The sequence below is a fragment of the Corythoichthys intestinalis genome, chromosome 20 (assembly GCF_030265065.1).
Source record: "Corythoichthys intestinalis isolate RoL2023-P3 chromosome 20, ASM3026506v1, whole genome shotgun sequence".
NCBI classification, from domain to species: Eukaryota; Metazoa; Chordata; class Actinopteri; order Syngnathiformes; family Syngnathidae; genus Corythoichthys; species Corythoichthys intestinalis.
In genome coordinates, this window is record NC_080414.1 from 17,570,715 (window position 1) to 17,576,640 (window position 5,926).

Sequence of the window (5,926 nt, forward strand, 5' to 3'; positions counted from 1 at the left end):
GAGAGTCCTGACGGGTTTTTGGAACGTTTCCCGGCGCTTCCTGGCCCAAAAGCGTTTTTTGACCGATTTTGAAATTTTGAAAAAATGCGTAACCACCCCCCCTTACGAAAAAGTCAAAAATTGACTTTCTCCAAAAGTCCACTTTTTTTGCATATTTGAGCTGTGCCGAGAGTCCTGACGGGTTTTTGGAACGTTTCCCGGCGCTTCCTGGCCCAAAAGCGTTTTTTGACCGATTTTGAAATTTTGAAAAAATGCGTAACCACCCCCCCTTACGAAAAAGTCAAAAATTGACTTTCTCCAAAAGTCCACTTTTTTTGCATATTTGAGCTGTGCCGAGAGTCCTGACGGGTTTTTGGAACGTTTCCCGGCGCTTCCTGGCCCAAAAGCGTTTTTTGACCGATTTTGAAATTTTGAAAAAATGCGTAACCACCCCCCCTTACGAAAAAGTCAAAAATTGACTTTCTCCAAAAGTCCAATTTTTTTTCATATTTGAGCTGTGCCGAGAGTCCTGACGGGTTTTTGGAACGTTTCCCGGCGCTTCCTGGCCCAAAAGTGTTTTTTGACCGATTTTGAAATTTTGAAAAAATGCGTAACCACCCCCCCTTACGAAAAGGTCAAAAATTGACCTTCTCCAAAAGTCCACTTTTTTTGCATATTTGAGCTGTGCCGAGAATCCTGACGGGTTTTTGGAACGTTTCCCGGCGCTTCCTGGCCCAAAAGTGTTTTTTGACCGATTTTGAAATTTTGAAAAAATGCGTAACCACACCCCCTTACGAAAAAGTCAAAAATTGACTTTCCCCAAAAGTCCACTTTTTTTGCATATTTGGGCTGTGCTGAGAGTACTGACGGGTTTTTGCAACGTTTCCCGGCGCTCCCTGGCCCAAAAGCGTTTTTTGACCGATTTTGAAATTTTGAAAAAATGCGTAACCACCCCCCCTTACGAAAAAGTCAAAAATTGACTTTCTCCAAAAGTCCACTTTTTTTGCATATTTGAGCTGTGCCGAGAGTCCTGACGGGTTTTTGCAACGTTTCCCGGCGCTCCCTGGCCCAAAAGCGTTTTTTGACCGATTTTGAAATTTTGAAAAATGCGTAACCACCCCCCCTTACGAAAAAGTCAAAAATTGACTTTCTCCAAAAGTCCACTTTTTTTGCATATTTGAGCTGTGCCGAGAGTCCTGACGGGTTTTTGGAACGTTTCCCGGCGCTTCCTGGCCCAAAAGTGTTTTTTGACCGATTTTGAAATTTTGAAAAAATGCGTAACCACCCCCCCTTACGAAAAAGTCAAAAATTGACTTTCTCCAAAAGTCCACTTTTTTTGCATATTTGAGCTGTGCCGAGAGTCCTGACGGGTTTTTGGAACGTTTCCCGGCGCTTCCTGGCCCCAAAGCGTTTTTTGACCGATTTTGAAAAAATGCGTAACCACCCCCCCTTACGAAAAAGTCAAAAATTGACTTTCCCCAAAAGTCCACTTTTTTTGCATATTTGGGCTGTGCCGAGAGTACTGACGGGTTTTTGCAACGTTTCCCGGCGCTCCCTGGCCCAAAAGCGTTTTTTGACCGATTTTGAAATTTTGAAAAAATGCGTAACCACCCCCCCTTACGAAAAAGTCAAAAATGGACTTTCTCCAAAAGTCCACTTTTTTTGCATATTTGAGCTGTGCCGAGAGTCCTGACGGGTTTTTGCAACGTTTCCCGGCGCTCCCTGGCCCAAAAGCGTTTTTTGACCGATTTTGAAATTTTGAAAAATGCGTAACCACCCCCCCTTACGAAAAAGTCAAAAATTGACTTTCTCCAAAAGTCCACTTTTTTTGCATATTTGAGCTGTGCCGAGAGTCCTGACGGGTTTTTGGAACGTTTCCCGGCGCTTCCTGGCCCAAAAGCGTTTTTTGACCGATTTTGAAATTTTGAAAAAATGCGTAACCACCCCCCCTTACGAAAAAGTCAAAAATTGACTTTCTCCAAAAGTCCACTTTTTTTGCATATTTGAGCTGTGCCGAGAGTCCTGACGGGTTTTTGGAACGTTTCCCGGCGCTTCCTGGCCCAAAAGTGTTTTTTGACCGATTTTGAAATTTTGAAAAAATGCGTAACCACCCCCCCTTACGAAAAGGTCAAAAATTGACCTTCTCCAAAAGTCCACTTTTTTTGCATATTTGAGCTGTGCCGAGAGTCCTGACGGGTTTTTGCAACGTTTCCCGGCGCTCCCTGGCCCAAAAGCGTTTTTTGACCGATTTTGAAATTTTGAAAAATGCGTAACCACCCCCCCTTACGAAAAAGTCAAAAATTGACTTTCTCCAAAAGTCCACTTTTTTTGCATATTTGAGCTGTGCCGAGAGTCCTGACGGGTTTTTGGAACGTTTCCCGGCGCTTCCTGGCCCAAAAGTGTTTTTTGACCGATTTTGAAATTTTGAAAAAATGCGTAACCACCCCCCCTTACGAAAAAGTCAAAAATTGACTTTCTCCAAAAGTCCACTTTTTTTGCATATTTGAGCTGTGCCGAGAGTCCTGACGGGTTTTTGGAACGTTTCCCGGCGCTTCCTGGCCCCAAAGCGTTTTTTGACCGATTTTGAAAAAATGCGTAACCACCCCCCCTTACGAAAAAGTCAAAAATTGACTTTCCCCAAAAGTCCACTTTTTTTGCATATTTGGGCTGTGCCGAGAGTACTGACGGGTTTTTGCAACGTTTCCCGGCGCTCCCTGGCCCAAAAGCGTTTTTTGACCGATTTTGAAATTTTGAAAAAATGCGTAACCACCGCCCCTTACGAAAAAGTCAAAAATGGACTTTCTCCAAAAGTCCACTTTTTTTGCATATTTGAGCTGTGCCGAGAGTCCTGACGGGTTTTTGCAACGTTTCCCGGCGCTCCCTGGCCCAAAAGCGTTTTTTGACCGATTTTGAAATTTTGAAAAATGCGTAACCACCCCCCCTTACGAAAAAGTCAAAAATTGACTTTCTCCAAAAGTCCACTTTTTTTGCATATTTGAGCTGTGCCGAGAGTCCTGACGGGTTTTTGGAACGTTTCCCGGCGCTTCCTGGCCCAAAAGCGTTTTTTGACCGATTTTGAAATTTTGAAAAAATGCGTAACCACCCCCCCTTACGAAAAAGTCAAAAATTGACTTTCTCCAAAAGTCCACTTTTTTTGCATATTTGAGCTGTGCCGAGAGTCCTGACGGGTTTTTGGAACGTTTCCCGGCGCTTCCTGGCCCAAAAGTGTTTTTTGACCGATTTTGAAATTTTGAAAAAATGCGTAACCACCCCCCCTTACGAAAAGGTCAAAAATTGACCTTCTCCAAAAGTCCACTTTTTTTGCATATTTGAGCTGTGCCGAGAATCCTGACGGGTTTTTGGAACGTTTCCCGGCGCTTCCTGGCCCAAAAGCGTTTTTTGACCGATTTTGAAATTTTGAAAAAATGCGTAACCACCCCCCCTTACGAAAAAGTCAAAAATTGACTTTCCCCAAAAGTCCACTTTTTTTGCATATTTGGGCTGTGCTGAGAGTACTGACGGGTTTTTGCAACGTTTCCCGGCGCTCCCTGGCCCAAAAGCGTTTTTTGACCGATTTTGAAATTTTGAAAAAATGCGTAACCACCCCCCCTTACGAAAAAGTCAAAAATTGACTTTCTCCAAAAGTCCACTTTTTTTGCATATTTGAGCTGTGCCGAGAGTCCTGACGGGTTTTTGGAACGTTTCCCGGCGCTTCCTGGCCCAAAAGCGTTTTTTGACCGATTTTGAAATTTTGAAAAAATGCGTAACCACCCCCCCTTACGAAAAAGTCAAAAATTGACTTTCTCCAAAAGTCCACTTTTTTTTCATATTTGACCTGTGCCGAGAGTCCTGACGGGTTTTTGGAACGTTTCCCGGCGCTTCCTGGCCCAAAAGTGTTTTTTGACCGATTTTGAAATTTTGAAAAAATGCGTAACCACCCCCCCTTACGAAAAAGTCAAAAATTGACTTTCTCCAAAAGTCCACTTTTTTTGCATATTTGAGCTGTGCCGAGAGTCCTGACGGGTTTTTGGAACGTTTCCCGGCGCTTCCTGGCCCAAAAGTGTTTTTTGACCGATTTTGAAATTTTGAAAAAATGCGTAACCACCCCCCCTTACGAAAAAGTCAAAAATTGACCTTCTCCAAAAGTCCACTTTTTTTGCATATTTGAGCTGTGCCGAGAGTCCTGACGGGTTTTTGGAACGTTTCCCGGTGCTTTCTGGCCCAAAAGCGTTTTTTGACCGATTTTGAAATTTTGAAAAAATGTGTAACCACCCCCCCTTACGAAAAAGTCAAAAATTGACTTTCCCCAAAAGTCCACTTTTTTTGCATATTTGGGCTGTGCTGAGAGTACTGACGGGTTTTTGCAACGTCTCCCGGCGCTCCCTGGCCCAAAAGCGTTTTTTGACCGATTTTGAAATTTTGAAAAAATGCGTAACCACCCCCCCCTTACGAAAAAGTCAAAAATTGACTTTCCCCAAAAGTCCACTTTTTTTTGCATATTTGGGCTGTGCCGAGAGTACTGACGGGTTTTTGGAACGTTTCCCGGCGCTTCCTGGCCCAAAAGCGTTTTTTGACCGATTTTGAAATTTTGAAAAAATGTGTAACCACCCCCCCTTACGAAAAAGTAAAAAATTGACTTTCTCCAAAAGTCCACTTTTTTTGCATATTTGAGCTGTGCCGAGAGTCCTGACGGGTTTTTGGAATGTTTCCCGGCGCTTCCTGGCCCAAAAGTGTTTTTTGACCGATTTTGAAATTTTGAAAAAATGCGTAACCACCCCCCCTTACGAAAAAGTCAAAAATTGACTTTCTCCAAAAGTCCACTTTTTTTGCATATTTGGGCTGTGCCGAGAGTACTGACGGGTTTTTGCAACGTTTCTCGGCGCTCCCTGGCCCAAAAGCGTTTTTTGACCGATTTTGAAATTTTGAAAAAATGCGTAACCACCCCCCCTTACGAAAAAGTCAAAAATTGACTTTCCCCAAACGTCCACTTTTTTTGCATATTTGGGCTGTGCCGAGAGTACTGACGGGTTTTTGCAACGTTTCCCGGCGCTCCCTGGCCCAAAAGCATTTTTTGACCGATTTTGAAATTTTGAAAAAATGCGTAACCACCCCCCCTTACGAAAAAGTCAAAAATTGACTTTCTCCAAAAGTCCACTTTTTTTGCATATTTGAGCTGTGCCGAGAGTCCTGACGGGTTTTTGGAACGTTTCCCGGCGCTTACTGGCCCAAAAGTGTTTTTTGACCGATTTTGAAAATTTGAAAAAATGCGTAACCACCCCCCCTTACGAAAAAGTCAAAAATGGACTTTCCCCAAAAGTCCACTTTTTTTGCATATTTGAGCTGTGCCGAGAGTCCTGACGGGTTTTTGGAACGTTTCCCGGTGCTTTCTGGCCCAAAAGCGTTTTTTGACCGATTCTGAAATTTTGAAAAAATGTGTAACCACCCCCCCTTACGAAAAAGTCAAAAATTGACTTTCCCCAAAAGTCCACATTTTTTTGCATATTTGGGCTGTGCTGAGAGTACTGACGGGTTTTTGCAACGTCTCCCGGCGCTCCCTGGCCCAAAAGCGTTTTTTGACCGATTTTGAAATTTTGAAAAAATGCGTAACCACCCCCCCTTACGAAAAAGTCAAAAATTGACTTTCTCCAAAAGTCCACTTTTTTTGCATATTTGAGCTGTGCCGAGAGTCCTGACGGGTTTTTGGAACGTTTCCCGGCGCTTCCTGGCCCAAAAGTGTTTTTTGACCGATTTTGAAATTTTGAAAAAATGCGTAACCACCCCCCCTTACGAAAAGGTCAAAAATTGACCTTCTCCAAAAGTCCACTTTTTTTGCATATTTGAGCTGTGCCGAGAATCCTGACGGGTTTTTGGAACGTTTCCCGGCGCTTCCTGGCCCAAAAGCGTTTTTTGACCGATTTTGAAATTTTGAAAAAATGCGTAACCACCC